The sequence below is a fragment of the Drosophila montana genome, unplaced genomic scaffold (assembly GCF_035044405.1).
Source record: "Drosophila montana isolate Dmon_TW-CO22-7 unplaced genomic scaffold, ASM3504440v1 contig_2921_1, whole genome shotgun sequence".
Classification (NCBI taxonomy): domain Eukaryota; kingdom Metazoa; phylum Arthropoda; class Insecta; order Diptera; family Drosophilidae; genus Drosophila; species Drosophila montana.
The window spans coordinates 1-17,371 of NW_026997797.1; the positions used below are offsets into that span (position 1 = coordinate 1).

General features: G+C 44.6%; 1 pseudogene; it reads left to right on the top strand.

Moving 5' to 3' along the window:
* Positions 1 to 4,201: 4,201 nt before the first annotated feature.
* Positions 4,202 to 16,470, top strand: LOC135430115 (ATP-citrate synthase-like; annotated as a pseudogene).
* The last annotated feature ends 901 nt before the right edge of the window (positions 16,471 to 17,371 follow it).

Below are 17,371 nucleotides of genomic sequence, written 5' to 3' on the forward strand. Positions count from 1 at the left end.
ACGCGGTCACCTCGTTCACTTCGTTTTGAGCTGTGAAATCGAACAAACGTAACGGACGCATATTGTCTGCTCATTAACATTGTTCAAGATTACACGTGTTACACTTTTTCGGTCATAAATAAAATTTAAGACCAACGTACTTGGTTAAGCAATACTCGCGAACGCGACATAGTGATTGGAAAGGTGGTAATTTTGCCATGAGAAACAGTTAGTCCTTTTTAGCTCAGATTCACCTTTTTAGGGAGAGCGTCAGCGGCGGCCACCAACCTCAGCCATCGGCCGGTCTGCGTAAGGTGTTCCCGCGATTTAAACATTAAACACATTCGGCGACCGGCCGAAAGAGCCCCATACTTAACTACCGCCCCTACATCGACGTTTATTCGGCCAACTACTAAGCTTCAGTTCACAGGTGCAGTTGGCTCAATCAGAACTTTGCACCGGCACCCTTTTACCGCTTCATGTTTATTTAAAGCTTAGAACGACTAAGTAGTTATGTCGTGAGTACTTTATCGTGCTTGTTAAAGTACAGCTAAGCTCGGTGACGTAAAGCGTAGACGTGACACAAGGAAAGAAGAAGTGCAGTCCACAATGGACTGCAAAAGAAGTCTTTATCTGGAAACGAATTATAATTAACCACCATCGATATAGCCTAGCTCGTTCGATAACTCGCGCGCAGGCATTCTAATTGAAATAAGATTTTCGTCGAACGCATGGGATTATCAGCTCCTCCTTCTTCTTTGCCTCCTTAGCAGGTTCCTTGCCAGGACGTTTGGGTGGTTGCGGAGCTTAAATAGGTAGCTTGTTGCTTGATTGTTCATAACGTCTCCTACCATAGGAACCTTACGGTCCTTTGCGATGTTTCGTGTGCGAATATACCATTCGGCTCCAGAGATTGTTCGCAAGGTCTTACCCTGGATGATGCGAAGTCACGCAGGGGCAAGGATTACTTTATAGATAAGTACTTTGTTTCGGAGCGAGAGTTTGTTATTTGGGTTTAGCAGCCAGGTCAGACGCCTGATTTTGCTTTTCAAGTTGTTGGTAACCTCGGTGACATGTTTTTTGAACGTAAGTCGGGTGTCGAGTGTGATCCCTAGGTATATATGGTCACGCACCTGCTCTAAGAGCTCGCCATGGAGAAAAAGTCCGGGGCTGGAGTCCTTGCGCAGGGTGTGAGTGACCGTGGCACATTTTTGAGGGTTCACTGAGATATTCCACCTACAAGCCCAGTTTTCGAAGCGCTTCAGATATTCCTGCTGTATGTCCGTTGCTTCGTACACGCAATTATTCTTGGCAAGGATTGCCGTGTCATCAGCAAACGTAGCCACCAGGAGATCCTGCCGACTGACAAGGGCCATTTCACTTGCCGTGGGCATATCGTGCGTGAAGAGGCTGTATAGTGTGGGACCCAAAACGCTACCTTGTGGAACGCCCGCTCTTATGCGTTTGGTATGAGAGGCTATGGCATCCTGTAACACTCGAAATGTCCTCTCGTTCAGGAAGCTTGCAATGATTTTAAAGAGCTGCGGATTTAATTTGCCCTTTATCTTGTCGAGGTATGCTGCCACCACATACTCTTTCCTGTGAAAGCCGTCCAAAATAAAGTTTGTGACCCGATGGAGTTGCTCAAGGGTACCGTGTTTGAGTCGAAACCCAAACTGGAACTTCGGGATTATGCGTGTTGTTTCGGGGGTATCCAGGATCCTTCTTAGGATGCACCTTTCCAGAACTTGCCAAAGGCAGGCAGGAGGCTAATGGGGCGATAGGATTCCAGTTGATTAGGTGGCTTTCCGCTCTTGTGCAACCTGATGATATGTGCCTTCTTCCAAGCCACTGGAAAATAACCTAGCCGAAGAGCTGCATTAAAAATGGCGACGAGAAAAAGTCCCGCCTTGTATGGCAGAAGCTTAATTGTCTGGTTGTCCAACCGATCTTCCCCAGGGGCTTTGAGGCTGTTTGAGGCAATAGTTTTTAGTGTGGTCGAACTCATAGCAGCGATAACATTGCCTGATGCTTTTGTTCTTTCTAGGGAGCTCGATTTGGACCCGTTGACGGCCAATCTTGATAATGCGAAGTGTGTCACTATTGTTAGGAGCCTGCCTTAGGTCTACATACCAGTAGTTGAGACTTGGCGAATCGTTTGTGGGGCTCGCATCGGAGTCATTTGTGGTTAGCCTGGTCCCCGGGTTATATAGGTTTGTCCTCCTTGAGACAGAAGTGCGTAAACTGGACCCTGACTTCAGTGGGCTTGCGAATAATGGCTCTGCGAGTGTCAGAATCTTCTCAGGGCGTCAGAGGGAGAGACCTTAAATTCGTAGGCATCTGGGCCAGCTGCCTGCTCGAGGGTCTGTTCCATTGCGACGATGTCGTTAACTCCGGGCACTGTTATGGGCCTGGGCTTGGGGACCTTTTTTGCAGCTTGAGGTTCGGCTTGAGCTAGTGGAGCTTCGTCGGCAATTTCCATTTCGTCGTCTTCGATGTCAGAGGCTTCTTCCTGGGGCGCAAGTGGAGCATATCTGTTCCCATTTGACGGGGAGGCACTGGGAGCAGTGTAATTTTCACCTGCCTTGCTGGTCTTCCCGTTTTTTGTGGTTACCCTCCCTTTTTTGACGGCTCCGGCCTTTAGCGTTGTTCCTCGCCGTTTTTTTGTTTCAGCCATTTGCCATTCGACCAGCGGTTCCTGGAAAGCTGGCATAATGCCTTTGCTTCTTAGAGGGTTCAGAGCAGAGTTTTGGTTGCATTGAGCGCTGCAAGACGCAGCTGCCGGGGAAGAGCTCTGCGCGCCATATGTAGTGACCGGCATGGGCTGGAAAGCATCATTGGCGGTTTTGGGGCGTGCTCCAATGGGCTCCAGTGCGGCACGGCATGTACCAGTGGAGGCAGAGGTTCTGCAGCCGCTACTTGAGGACGCGGTGGTTGTAGTTGTTGTGGTTGCTGTTGAGCTTACATTGCCGTGTTGCTGGAGTAGAAGCTGGTGCGTCTGACTCCATCCCTCACTGATGTACAGGCGCGCCTCGTTCATGTCAACAGGTTGAGATCTAGTTGCTTCAGTGAGCGGGGCTGGAATCCCCTGCACTTGATTGCTGTTGGCTTCGGGATTAGCTGGTGGTAAGATGTTGCTGATTACTGCATGACAGGTGCAGGTGTTGCTGCGTGTGTTGTATGCATCGTTTTTTAAGTTTTTATTTGCTATGGCAGCCTGACAGATGTTTAAGCTGGCTGCCATTGTTGTAGCCAACTCGGCATTGTCATTGGCAGCACTGGCTTTGACAGCTCCCAGTTTTTGCGTTTGTGCAAATTGCACATTAGCAGTTTTGATTTTTGGTTCTTACTTTATTTTAGGCACTTTTACGAATTTTTTGAATAGTTTGGGGTTGAATTTACTTTTAAATGTATTATTATGCCACTGTTGGGTGTTTTTCAAGATTTTGTGTGTATAAGTGCAAATTGCTTACATTCTAGTTTTAGATCTTTGTATATTGAATTCTGTAATAAACTTGTAAAAAAGTTAAAAAGTTGAAGGTAAAGGCCGGTCGTCTAAAGACACACACAACCAAATACTGATCTGCAGCCCAATATAATATAAGTCGAAGTTTAAGCAGTGTTGCCGTAGCCACGGGTGTAATATCCACCTCGAGGGTCTGCCACCACGATGAAATTTTTATTGGAGCGCTGTTGCTACGGAGCGATGTGAAAATAGCTGTTGTCACTGAGCCCTACTGGGTCTCGCTTTTTTTTTGTAAGCAGCGCTCACTTCATACATTGGAAGTGCACCGTTAGAAATAGTTTGTACATACAAAGTCGATCGCACGCAGCTGCACAATGTGCCTTTTCGACAAGGTTCATTTTCGTTTTGTGCTTGCAGCTGAGCAGAAGTGAAAGAGAACAGAAGCGTGTGCGTAAGTCTCATAAACTTGTAAAAAATAGGTTGTTAAATAATGGAAATCGAATCGTACAGCGTACAACGAATCAAGAGAAATAGTTGTTTCTTTTCGATGCAAGAAATCCCTGCCAAATTCGCGCTCCGGCACGAGTCTCGGTTCCAACATTCTGAAATATTCTCTGCAGCAGAGAGTGTCTGAAGGATTCTCTGCTACGGCGGAGATTTCTGCGAAGCAAGCGACTTGCAAAGTCACAACCTGAGCTACCTATAAAGAGACAAAGCGGATTTCGTAGTATTGGTGTGGCGAGATGGCTGACGGTGATGAACAAGATGCAAGTGCGAGAAGGACGACAAGTAGTATTTAACCTAACGGATCGCCTGTTCCTGCTGGAGTACAAGATAAAGTCGGCGGTGTAGAAAAAGGCAGCGGAACAGCAAAAATAGAAACTTATAGCGGCTGTCCGTTTACGTCGTCTGCAGCTATCGGTCCAAAAGAAACTTTAACACCGATGCAGCAAAGAACTAAGAAATTGAGAGCACTCTTCGACCCTTTGGGATACCAGAACGTGATCTGCAAGCAGAAACAGGTTGCGGCTAATTGGAGTGTACACCCCAGTTTGCCATATCATGCAAATACCTCGGTGTTTAACCAGGTTACGGAGCCCATTACAGCCGCGTACATGGGCCACACAGGTCTGGGAGCGCTCAATAGATCGATTGAGCACGCACAGTGCTGTATGCTATAGGCATATTGCGAATGTTGTATGGCCGCTCTGAAATATTACATGCTGCGCTGCAGCAAAAGCTACGAGAGGAACCAGCAATATAAGCGGACAACTTGAAGACTGTTATCCAACTGGCCTTAGCTGTCCAAAACTATTGCTCAGCTCCTTCTATACTCCCGGCAGGTTACGCTATATGCTTAGTGCATGCGGCCCCCGATGGTGCTGCATAAGTAGTAAGCGTTTCACCAGCTTGTCGCCGTTTTCCGAGGCTATGCCAGATGTTGTTCTTCGCAAGACCGCGGCTGATAAGTAAAATAGCAAAATTGGTCCCTTGTCTGGTCCGATCTCCCCTTCTGGTAGCGCCGACTAGCACGTCTAATTCCCGCTGCTCTTTGTCAGTAAGCTACTGACGAGTGGAACTCTCTAGCCAACAGAGCAGGCACGAAAACTATGGAAGCCTTAATTAGTTCCAAGTCTCAACACTAGCACATATAAATACCTTTTCTTTAAGGGTCACCCCGAATCACAATTAGGTTATTGGGTCGAGTTGTTATGAAGGTTTATGGTTTCCATTAGAGTACCAAAGAACACTTCCAAACTGTACCACACTTGCAATCTTGGTCTTTGCGTCTTTTGCGAAAATTATTTGCAAAGAAAAAAAATGTTATGAACTTAACTCGCCCACGCTTCAAATATAAATGACATGCTGAGCTGTACTTTTAACCTTTACTGCTTCCCAAAGACAAAACAAATAAGGAAGCTTTCAAAAGCTCTACATCACGCAATTATACTTTAAAACGGTACTATGGCCTGATCTTATCACCTTTTTTCTCTATTCGCCCTATTCGGTTGGTCATGCCCTCAGCTGTGCAATAAACGAAGAATTGGCTTCCAGTGCGGTCTGTAAAGCAGTAACCAAACTAGAGCAGCTGATCAACAAGCAGATTTGTTTGGGGATTGCGAAGCAGCCAATACACTGAGAGGAAACGCTCACACCTAGTGACTCCAGTGAAAAATAGTTCTTTAGAGCTTCATCCATCCCACGCGCCGCACTGCACTTAAATGCTTCCGAGACTTAAGCTACTGTAGCCCGATACTTTGCTCCGGTAAGTCCAAGTCCGCTACAGTTCGCACGTTATTTAACGCATATGTTCTGGAGCTGAAATGCTCACAGCCGCAGACATAGACTCAGGTTCGTTCTTGGTAATGTAGCCTGTCCATTTAAGACACAGCTGGGTCGCAGGACCATCTAGTTCCAGCTCGTCTGCAACCGCTCTTTCTATTAGCGTATCAGCTCCCTCATCCACTAATGCATATATGCGCACATTTTTAGAACATTTATCTACGATTCCTATTATGCCGTAACAACGTAAAGGCTCAGTTTATCATTGGTTTAGTCAATATCAAAATAACTGCACCCCTGGAGATACGAAAAGGTGAAAACGACGACGTCATAGCAGCGCGAAGCAGACTAGGATTGTGGGTGACAGCACCACGCCTCGGCTGCCGCATATTTGCCAGTGCAGTGCGGCGCATGGGATGGATGAGGCTCTGAAGAACTATTTTTCACTGGAGTCACTAGTTGTGAGCGTTTCCTCACAACCGCTGAGTTCCAAAGAGGACGGACGCTCGATGGAGATAATGGAGGCAACAATAACCTATCTGGGAGACGAAAAGCACTGAGAGACCGGCCTGCTATGGAGATCGCATGCATCTGCCAGACTCTTACCAGATGGCTGTTAAGCGCCTGAAATGTTTAGAGGCAACGATGTCAAAAGACCCACCACTGAAAGAGTTCATGATAAACACAATGCATGACTACAATCAGAAGGGATATGTTCGCCGGCTGAAGGATAGTGAGTTGGTAGCTAACATAACATCGTGGTTTCTTCCTATCTTTACAGTCACCCATGCATAGTTTTATAATTTAAGTACGTTCTTCGGGGTTAAGGTGGCTTACTCGTATGTTGAGGTGGCTTATTCTGTCCGTTTCCCTTTTTTGGGTATTAAGCTCTATTGTATTCAATTTTAAATATTCGCTCCCTTCAAACTGTCTAAAGTCCAGATACATTTTTTTTGTAGTTTGCCTTTTAATTGTTTGTAGAACGTCGATGCCTATTAGACCGTCTTCTTAACTAGATTCTATTTATTTCTTGGGTAAGCATAAGGTCAAGGAAGAAACTTGTTGCTCCTGTATATACTAAAAATTTTAGGGGTCTGCCAAATGGGGAACCTATTTTAATTTATGGAAGTGTCGATCCCTGTTTGTTCACGTCTATGTACCCTGTCTGTTGCTTGAGGATTCTGTTTGAAAATTTGTCTGTTCGTTAAATTTTTGTGTGTGGTTTGTAGTCGTGTTTGCGTTTCCGTCTTCTTTATTGTATAGTTGATTGTTGGTGTGTCTCTGAGTCTGAGTACTACTCTTTTGGGGTTTTAGCATAATTGTCGGTCTATCGAAATTGTTGTTAGAATTATAGTTCCAGTTGTTATTTGGTCGTTGCTGATTCTTTTTGTGTGATAATAGTTGTCCTGTCTTCTACCTTAACCATTATTAGAGTTTGAGTTATATGGCTTGTTCTTATTATTTGTATATTCTATTGGTGTGTCTTTTTGGTCTGTTTGGTTTCTATTTTCTGGTGGGCCTGACCTTTCCGATGTGTTATGTCCACGTCTGCATTCTTGATAATAAATATCTCTTTCCATAATTGATGCGTCATAAGCATCTTTAAGAGCTGTAAGTCTCATTGCCCTCAGAAATGCTCCTAAGGGTCGCCTAACTCCTGTTCAAACATATTTTCATATACGAATCTTATTTTGTTTTTAAAATACTATCTTCTGATTCTGTATTTCCTATCAGATTGAATAGGGCTATTTTTATTTCGTTAAGTTATTCGCAAAGTCCGGTCACAGACGGGTCTTTCTGTGTTAGCAAGTGTAAATCGTATAGAAGAGATGATTCTTCGCATTTGCTGCAAAATTGGTTACAAGGGTCTCTTTAATCTGGTCCCAATTTCCTGCTGAAAATAGGACGTCATTGGCTTCTCCTCCTATTTTACTTCTGATAGCTCTCATTAATAGCTGTCCGTACGGAGTGTGGTCTGTGCCTGTAATTAATATAAGGGTTTCTTCTAAAAATTGTTATAAATTCGTAAAGTGCCTTAATGTTCCCGTTGAAAAGTGGTAGGTAGCGATTTGCATCTGGGATGTGGCGGTGGTGTTTTCGAAGTCTATGCCATTGTTACCGCTATTTATTTCGCTATAGTTTTGGGTACGATAGTCTAAGTACGATTTTTAGGGCAGTTACTTCTGTTATATCTTACAAACTAGCACTTATATAACATATAGTATATGTGTTTTGATATGTGTTTGTTCTTACGATATGTAACGGCTGCCTTTTAAAATAAAAAAATTATGGTTATTCATTTTAACGTAGACGGAAAGTATCAGACGATTCTTAACTTAACCTTAACTTGTAAGAAAAAAATTGTTAATCAATGATGTGGCAACGCTAGATGCCAAAAGCATTGGAAGGATATCGTGATTGAAGTGCTGTTTTTGTATACCGATGCTGAGACCATGCCAAAGCGCATGGCTTACTCTTCTTTTAATTTCGGCGGCACTACGAAGCAGACGTCCACTTAAGAGCAACATCAAGTAATCTTTTTCAAACTGCAAAGGCCGGTCGTCTAAAGACACGTGGAAGAAATTTCCCACCAACCAAATACTGATCTGCAGGCCAATATAATATAAGGCGAAGCTTAAGCCGTGTTGCCATAGCCACGGGTGTAAAATCCACCTCGAGGGTCTGCCACAACGAGTGGGGAATTCTAAAAAAACTTTCTCTATCCACGGAAAGCGAATTTTCGGTGGAATGCCGTTGGCAAACGCAGCTTCGATGTCAAGGGTAGCAGCTATAATTTCACGGTGCCAGAAGCAACAAGCACGTATGGCTACGCATAGAGCCACGAGTGCTTCTACATAACATATAGCTTCGGAACGCCAATGTGAAAATGGACCCTGCTAAGCCATCCACTTATATAAAAAGTAGCCCGGCCTTCGTTATAAAATTTGCTAGCGAAAACTATTAGCGATCATAAATTATCCGATTTATTAAATGTGCATTATGGACCGAACAGACGGTAATTCCAGAGGAAGGGATGACGGGATGAAGTTTTAATTGGAGCGCTGTTGCTACGGGGCTAAGTGAAAATAGCTGTTGTCACTGAGTCCTACTGGGTCTCGCATTTTTTTTTTTGTAAGCAGCGCTCACTTCATACACTGGAACCGCACCGATAGAAATAGTTTGTACATACAAGGTCGATCGCACGCTGCTGCATAATTTGCCTTTACGTCGAGGTTCATTTTCGTTTTGTGCATGCAGCTGAGCAGAAGTGAAAGCGAACAGAAGCGCATCAAATCGAATCGTACAGCGTACAACGTACAACGATACGTTGTGACGAACAAGATGCAAGTGCGAGAAGAACAACAAGTATTATTCAACCCGGTGGAACTGCAACGCTTGTAACGGCTTGGTCAACGGTACAGGCTAACGGATCGCCCGTTCCTGCTGGAGTACAAGATAAAGTCGCCTTATAGCGGCTGTCCGTCTACGTCGTCTGCAGCTACTGAAAAGGAAACTTCAACACCGATGCAGCAAAGAACTGAGAAATTTAGAGCACTATTCGACCCTTTGGGATACCAGAACGCGATCTGCTAACAGAAACAGGTTGCGGTTATTGGAGTGTACACCACCAGTTTGCCATATCATGCAAATACGACGGTGTTTAACCAGGCTATGGAGCCCAGTTCTGCCGCTTACATGGGCTACACAGGTCTGCGAGCGCTCAATAGATCGACCGAGCACGCGCCACGGCAGCAAATCGACAATGTGCATTGTAATAATGCGACGCCGTTGAATGGATCGCTGACATCTGCGCATATAAGTGCGCGACATATCATCAGCAAAGATTTACCATTTTTTAAAGGCAAACCAGAGGAATGGTTTATCTTTATCAGCAATTATGAGCAACCCACAGAATGATGTGGTAAAGAGGAAATTCTAATCAGGCTTCAGAAGTGCCTCAGAACGTAAGCCCTGGATGCGGTGCGTGAAAACTTATGATCCTAGCTATAGTGCCGTATGCTATAGGCACATTGCGAATGTTGTATGGCCGCTCTGAAATATTACATACTCGCTGCAGCAAAAGCTACGAAAGGAACCAGCAATATAAGCGGACAACTTGAACACTGTTATTCGACTGGCCTTAGCTGTCCAAAACTATTTCACAACGATAGCGGCCATTGGTATGCACGAATATCTTTACGATCCCGGGCTGTGTTTTGATATGTGTTTGTTCTTACGATATGTAACGGCTGCCTTTTAAAATAAAAAAATTATGGCTATTCATTTTAACGTAGACGGAAAGTATCAGACGATTCTTAATAATTTACATTTAAGTGGCAACCTTAACTTGTAAGTAAAAAATTGTTAATCAATGATGTGGCAACGCTAGATGCCAAAAGCATTGGAAGGATATCGTGATTGAAGTGCTTTTTTTGTATACCGATGCTGAGACCATGCCAAAGCGCATGGCGTACTCTTCTTTTAATTTCGGCGGTTCTACGAAGCAGACGTCCACTTAAGAGCAACATCAAGTAATCTTTTACAAGCTGCAAAGGCCGGTCGTCTAAAGACACGTGGAAGAAATTTCCCACCAACCAAATACTGATCTGCAGGCCAATATAATATAAGGCGAAGCTTAAGCCGTGTTGCCATTGCCACGGGTGTAAAATCCACCTCGAGGGTCTGCCATTCTAAAAAAACTTTCTCTATCCACGGAAAGCGAATTTTCGGTGGAATGCCGTTGGCAAGCGCAGCTTCGATGTCAAGGGTAGCAGCTATAATTTCACCGTGCCAGAAGCAACAAGCACGTATGGCTACGCATAGAGCCACGAGTGCTTCTACATAACATAAAGCTTCGGAACGGCAATGTGAAAATGGACCCTGCTAAGCCATCCACTTATATAAAAAGTAGCCCGGCCTTCGATATAAAATTTGCTAGCGAAAACTATTAGCGATCTTAAATTAAGATCTTCGAAAATCCGATTTAATAAATGTGCATTATGGACCGAACAGACGGTAATTCCAGAGGAAGGGATGACGGGATAAAATTTTAATTGGAGTGCTGTTGCTACGGGGCTAAGTGAAAATAGCTCTGAAATATTACATGCTCGCTGCAGCAAAAGCTAAGAGAGGAACCAGCAATATAAGCGGACAACTTGAACACTGTTATTCGACTGGCCTTAGCTGTCCAAAACTATTTCACAAGATGCCCAGCAATATGAAATAGGAGTTGGTAGCTAACATAACATCGTGGTTTCTTCCTATCTTAACAGTCACCCATGCATAGTTTTATAATTTAAGTACGTTCTTCGGGGTTAAGGTGGCTTACTCGTATGTTGAGGTGGCTTATTCTGTCCGTTTCCCTTTTTTGGGTATTAAGCTCTATTGTATTCATTTCTAAATATTCGCTCCCTTCAAACTGTCTAAAGTCCAGATACTTTTTTTTTGTAGTTTGCCTTTTAATTGTTTGTAGAACGTCGATGCCTATTAGACCGTCTTCTTAACTAGATTCTATTTATTTCTTGGGTAAGCATAAGGTCAAGGAAGAAATTTGTTGCTCCTGTATATACTAAAAATTTTAGGGGTCTGCCAAATGGGGAACCTATTTTAATTTATGGAAGTGTCGATCCCTGTTTGTTCACGTCTGTGTACCTTGTCTGTTGCGTGAGGATTCTGTTTGAAAATTTGTCTGTTCGTTAAATTTTTGTGTGTGGTTTGTAGTCGTGTTTGCGTTTCCGTCTTCTTTATTGTATAGTTGATTGTTGGTGTGTCTCTGAGTCTGAGCACTACTCTTTTGGGGTTTTAGCATAATTGTCGGTCTATCGGAATTGTTGTTAGAATTATAGTTCCAGTTGTTATTTGGTCGTTGCTGATTCTTTTTGTGTGATAATAGTTGTCCTGTCTTCTACCTTAACCATTATTAGAGTTTGAGTTATATGGCTTGTTCTTATTATTTGTATATTCTATTGGTGTGTCTTTTTGATCTGTTTGGTTTCTATTTCCTGGTGGGCCTGACCTTTCCGATGTGTTATGTCCACGTCTGCATTCTTGATAATAAATATCTCTTTCCATAATTGATGCGTCATAAGCATCTTTAAGAGCTGTAAGTCTCATTGCCCTCAGAAATGCTCCTAAGGGTCGCCTAACTCCTGTTCAAACATATTTTCATATACGAATCTTATTTTGTTTTTAAAATACTATCTTCTGATTCTGTATTTCCTATCAGATAGAATAGGGCTAGTTTTATTTCGTTTAGTTATTCGCAAAGTCCGGTCACAGACGGGTCTTTCTGTGTTAGCAAGTGTAAATCGTATAGAAGAGATGATTCTTCGCATTTGCTGCAAAATTGGTTACAAGGGTCTCTTTAATCTGGTCCCAATTTCCTGCTGAAAATAGGACGTCATTGGCTTCTCCTCCTATTTTACTTCTGATAGCTCTCATTAATAGCTGTCCGTACGGAGTGTGGTCTGTGCCTGTAATTAATATAAGGGTTTCTTCTAAAAATTGTAATAAATTCGTAAAGTGCCTTAATGTTCCCGTTGAAAAGTGGTAGGTAGCGATTTGCATCTGGGATGTGGCGGTGGTGTTTTCGAAGTCTATGCCATTGTTACCGCTATTTATTTCGCTATAGTTTTGGGTACGATAGTCTAAGTACGATTTTTAGGGCAGTTACTTCTGTTATATCTTACAAACTAGCACTTATATAACATATAGTATATGTGTTTTGATATGTGTTTGTTCTTACGATATGTAACGGCTGCCTTTTAAAATAAAAAAATTATGGTTATTCATTTTAACGTAGACGGAAAGTATCAGACGATTCTTAACTTAACCTTAACTTGTAAGAAAAAAATTGTTAATCAATGATGTAGCAACGCTAGATGCCAAAAGCATTGGAAGGATATAGTGATTGAAGTGCTTTTTTTGTATACCGATGCTGAGACCATGCCAAAGCGCATGGCGTACTTTTTCTTTTAATTTCGGCGGCACTACGAAGCAGACGTCCACTTAAGAGCAACATCAAGTAATCTTTTTCAAGCTGCAAAGGCCGGTCGTCTTAAGACACGTGGAAGAAATTTCCCACCAACCAAATACTGATCCGCTGGCCAATATAATATAAGGCGATGCTTAAGCTGTGTTGCCATAGCCACGGGTGTAAAATCCACCTCGAGGGTCTGCCATAACGAGTGGGGAATTCTAAAAGAACTTTCTCTATCCACGGAAAGCTTATTTTCGGTGGAATGCTGTTGGCAAACGCAGCTTCGATGTCAAGGGTAGCAGCTATAATTTCACCGTGCCAGAAGCAACAAGCACGTATGGCTACTCATAGAGCCACGAGTGCTTCTACATAACATATAGCTTCGGAACGCCAATGTGAAAATGGACCCTTCTAAGCCATCCACTTATATAAAAAGTAGCCCGGCCTTCCATATAAAATTTGCTAGCGAAAACTATTAGCGATCTTAAATTAAGATCTTCGAAAATCCGATTTATTAAATGTGCATTATGGACCGAACAGACGGTAATTCCAGAGGAAGGGATGACGGGATGAAGTTTTAATTGGAGCGCTGTTGCTACGGGGCTAAGTGAAAATAGCTGTTGTCACTGAGTCCTACTGGGTCTCGCATTTTTTTTTTTGTAAGCAGCACTCACTTCATACACTGGAAGCGCACCGTTAGAAATAGTTTGTACATACAAAGTCGATCACACGCAGCTGCATAATTTGCCTTTACGTGTGCATGCAGCTGAGCAGAAGTGAAAGAGAACAGAAGCGCGTGCGGAGCACGAATGTAAGTCTCATAAACTTGTAAAACATAGGTTGTTAAATAATGGAAAGATAATACAGATTTCAGCATATCGTATCGTATAGTACATCGAATCGAATCAAATCGAATCGTTCAGCGTACAACGAACTAAAAAAAAAAGTTGTTTCTTTTCGACGCTAGAAATCCCTTCCAAATACGTCACACATTCTGTGTGTCCACATGTGGTACAAGACTCACACATAGCTGCCATAACCCCATCCGGTGGAACTGCAACGCTTGTAACGGCTTGGTCAACGGTACAGGCTAAAGGATCGCCTGTTCCTGCTGGAGTACAAGATAAAGTCGGCGGTGTAGAAAAAGGCAGCGGATCAGCAAACATAGAAACTTATAGCGGCTGTCCGTCTACGTGGTCTGCAGCTACTGGCCTAAGGGAAATTTCAACACCGATGCAGCAAAGAACTGAGAAATTGAGAGCACTCTTCGACCCTTTGGGATACCAGAACGTGATCTGCTAGCAGAAACAGGTTGCGGTTACACCCCAGTTTAACAGTCATGCAAATACGACAGTGTTTAACCAGGCTGCGGAGCCCAGTACTGCCGCTTACATGGGCCACACAGGTAGGGAGCGCTCAATAGATCGACCGAGCACGCGCCTCGGCAGCAATTCGACAATGTGCATTGTAATAATGCGACGCCGTTGAATGGATTGCTGACATCTGCGCAAATAAGTGCGCGACATATCATCAGCCAAGATCTACCAATTTTTAAAGGCAAACCAGAGGAATGGTTTATCTATATCAGCAATTATGAGCAATCCACAGAAAGATGTGGTAACGAGGAAAATCTCATCAGGCTTCAGAAGTGCCTCAGAACGTAAGCCCTGGATGCGGTGCGTGGGAAACTTATGATCCTAGCTATATTGCCGTATGATATAGGCACATTGCGAATGTTGTATGGCCGCTCTGAAATATTACATGCTCGCTGCAGCAAAAGCTAAGAGAGGAACCAGCAATATAAGCGGACAGCTTGAACACTGTTATCCGACTGGCCTTAGCTGTCCAAAACTATTTCACAATGATAGCGGCCATTGGTATGCACGAATATCTTTACGATCCCGGGCTGCTAAACGAGCTTGTTGCTAAGATGCCCAGCAATATGATATTGGACTGGGGCCGGCATTCAATGTCAAATGATGGCCACTTTGGCCACTTTTGATAACTGTCTGTTTAATGTGGCAATGTGAGCCGCTATGGTCACGCCCTACGAGACCCCACGGACCGAAAACGAAAAGAAGAGCTCCACGAAAACCACTAGAGAGCGAATTTAGACAGCCCTGAGGGTTCTCAGCAACAACGTTATCAACAGGAACAGGAGAGGTTTTCATGTGCGAAGTGCGTCGGTAACTACCGTCTATCAAATTGCGACGATTGCGAGGGCAATGAAGTCTGCCGTTATGTTTCACGGCAGGTCCGCAAGTAAGACGCTGTTTCGATATGTTCCAATCACGCCCAAAATTAATTTAAAAAGTGTGCGCATATATGCATTAGTGGAAGAGGGAGCCGAGCGTACGCTAATAGAAAGAGCGGTTGCAGACGAGCTGGAACTAGATGGTCCTGCGACCCAGCTGTGTCTTAAATGGCGACATTACCAAGAACAAACCTTAGTCTATGTCTGCGCTATGCAAGCGACCCATACCACAGGTGGCCAGCGTTGACTTCTCCACGGCAAATTTTCATGGGCGCAGGCCGATCTGAAGGCAGCCAGTGAGGCGGAAGGTCTCGGCTCTGATGAGAGCGATGGCCTCTCCACCAATAATCATCAGCAGCAGCAGAGCAAGAGCAACGGTTCGAATTTGAATATCAATCGCAAGTTCTTCTCTAACACAACCAAAGCGATTGTCTGGGGCATGCAGCAGCGTGCGGTGCAATCCATGCTCGATTTCGATTTCATATGTCCGATGCCATACACAAGCACAAGGAGGTCGATGTTATGGTCAACCCAACAAGAAGGGTGTGGCCATAATTGGACCCGCCACAGTGGGCGGCGTGAAAACAGGCTGCTTTAAGATTGGCAATAAGAGCGGCATGCTCGATAATATATTGCACACAAAGCTCTAGCGTCCCGGCAGTGTGGCGCATGTCTCCCGCTCGGTTGGCATGTCCAACGAGATCAATAATATCATATCGAAGACAACGGATGGCGTCGTTAAAGGCATTGCCATTGGAGGGGACAGATATCCCGGCTCCACGTTCATGGATCACATTCTGCGCTATCAGTCAAATCCGGAAACGAAACTCATTGTGTTGCTGGGCGAGGTGGATGGCACCGAGCAGTACGATGTGTGCGCCGTAGTCAAGGATGGACGCATCACAAAGCCTCTGGTAGCCTGGTGCATTGGCTCCTGCGCTAGTATGTTTACCTCGGAGGTACAGTTCGGCCATGCCGGCTCCTGTGCGAATTCAGATCGCGAAACGGCTACGGCAAGGAAAAAGGCGCTGCGGGACGCTGGCGCATACGTTCCGGACCCGTTTAATACGCCTGGCGAGCGAAGAGGGGCCGCCACCGACGGTGCCCATGGACTACTCATGGGCCCGCGAGCTGGGTCTGATCCGCAAGCCGGCATCGTTTATGACCTCAATATGTAATGAGCGCGGCCAGGAGCTGATCTATGCGGGCATTCCCATCAGTGAAGAGCTCAACAAGGACGTTGGCATTGGAGGCGTCATTTCGCTGCGTGGTTTGCTGACAATTGGTGATCGCTTTGGCGGGGCGCCCGATGGCTCGGCCAGGCAATTCTCAGAGGCATGCGACACCAACTTGCATCCCATGGAGTTTGTGAACAAAATGCGCAAGGAGGCTAAACTTATTTTGGGCATTGGATATCGCGCTAATTCCATTAACCATCCCGATATGCGTGTCAAAATTATTAAGGAGTTTGTCAGGGAAAACTTCCCGCAGTGTCCGCTGCTTAAGTAATTCTGAATGTGGATGGTGTGATTGCCACCGCCCAGTTTGTCTCCCCTCTCTCTCTTCCCCTCTCTCTATATATATCTCTTAGTTAAATACATTACAAATGTTTACAGTTTCATAACCAAGCCGCATTAACATTCATTCTATTTACCAGCATAAAGTTATTAAGTTACGAAAGTATATTGAAGACGTATACAGTTGAGTAATACAGTTAGCTGAGTAATACAGTTGAGCTGGGTTCGTGCTAGCGGCGGTTTCGAGATGCGCCGCTGGAAATCAAACTCGAAGCAAGTTATACAGGCGCTGGAACACGACTGTCAGAAATTGGACAAGCGTATCAGCACTCTGGATGAAGTGCAAGGGAAGGTCTTAGGCCTGTGTTGGCTACCTGGACAAGATATTTTGACGTTTGTGGTGAAGCCGAACTTGATGGGAAGGCATCTAATGAACGCCCAACTAAAAGACGCGTTCTAAGCGTGATCATGTCTATTTTCGACCCGCTCGGGCTGCTAGGGTTCTTTAATATACGTGCCAAGATCATCCTTCAGCACATATGGCGATCCAGCTTTGGATGGGATAATGACCACACCAATGAAGACGAAGCCGATTGGCAACACTGGTTTGATCTAGTTTCAAAGTTGAATGCCGACCGCATTCCACGGTGTGTGAAGTGGGTGAGCCGAACCCAGGCTGTACAGATGTATAGATTCGTGGACGCCAGCATGAATGCTTACGCCGCAGTTGTATTTCTGCGGGCTGAACTTGATGGCCAAGTACATTGCAGTTTGGCCGCCTCGAAAACGAGAGTAGCACCCTTGAAGCCCGTGTCCATCCCTCGCATGGAACTGATGGCCGCGGTCTTAGGTCTAAGACTAGCCAAATGCATCCAAAAGAAAATGTCGGTACG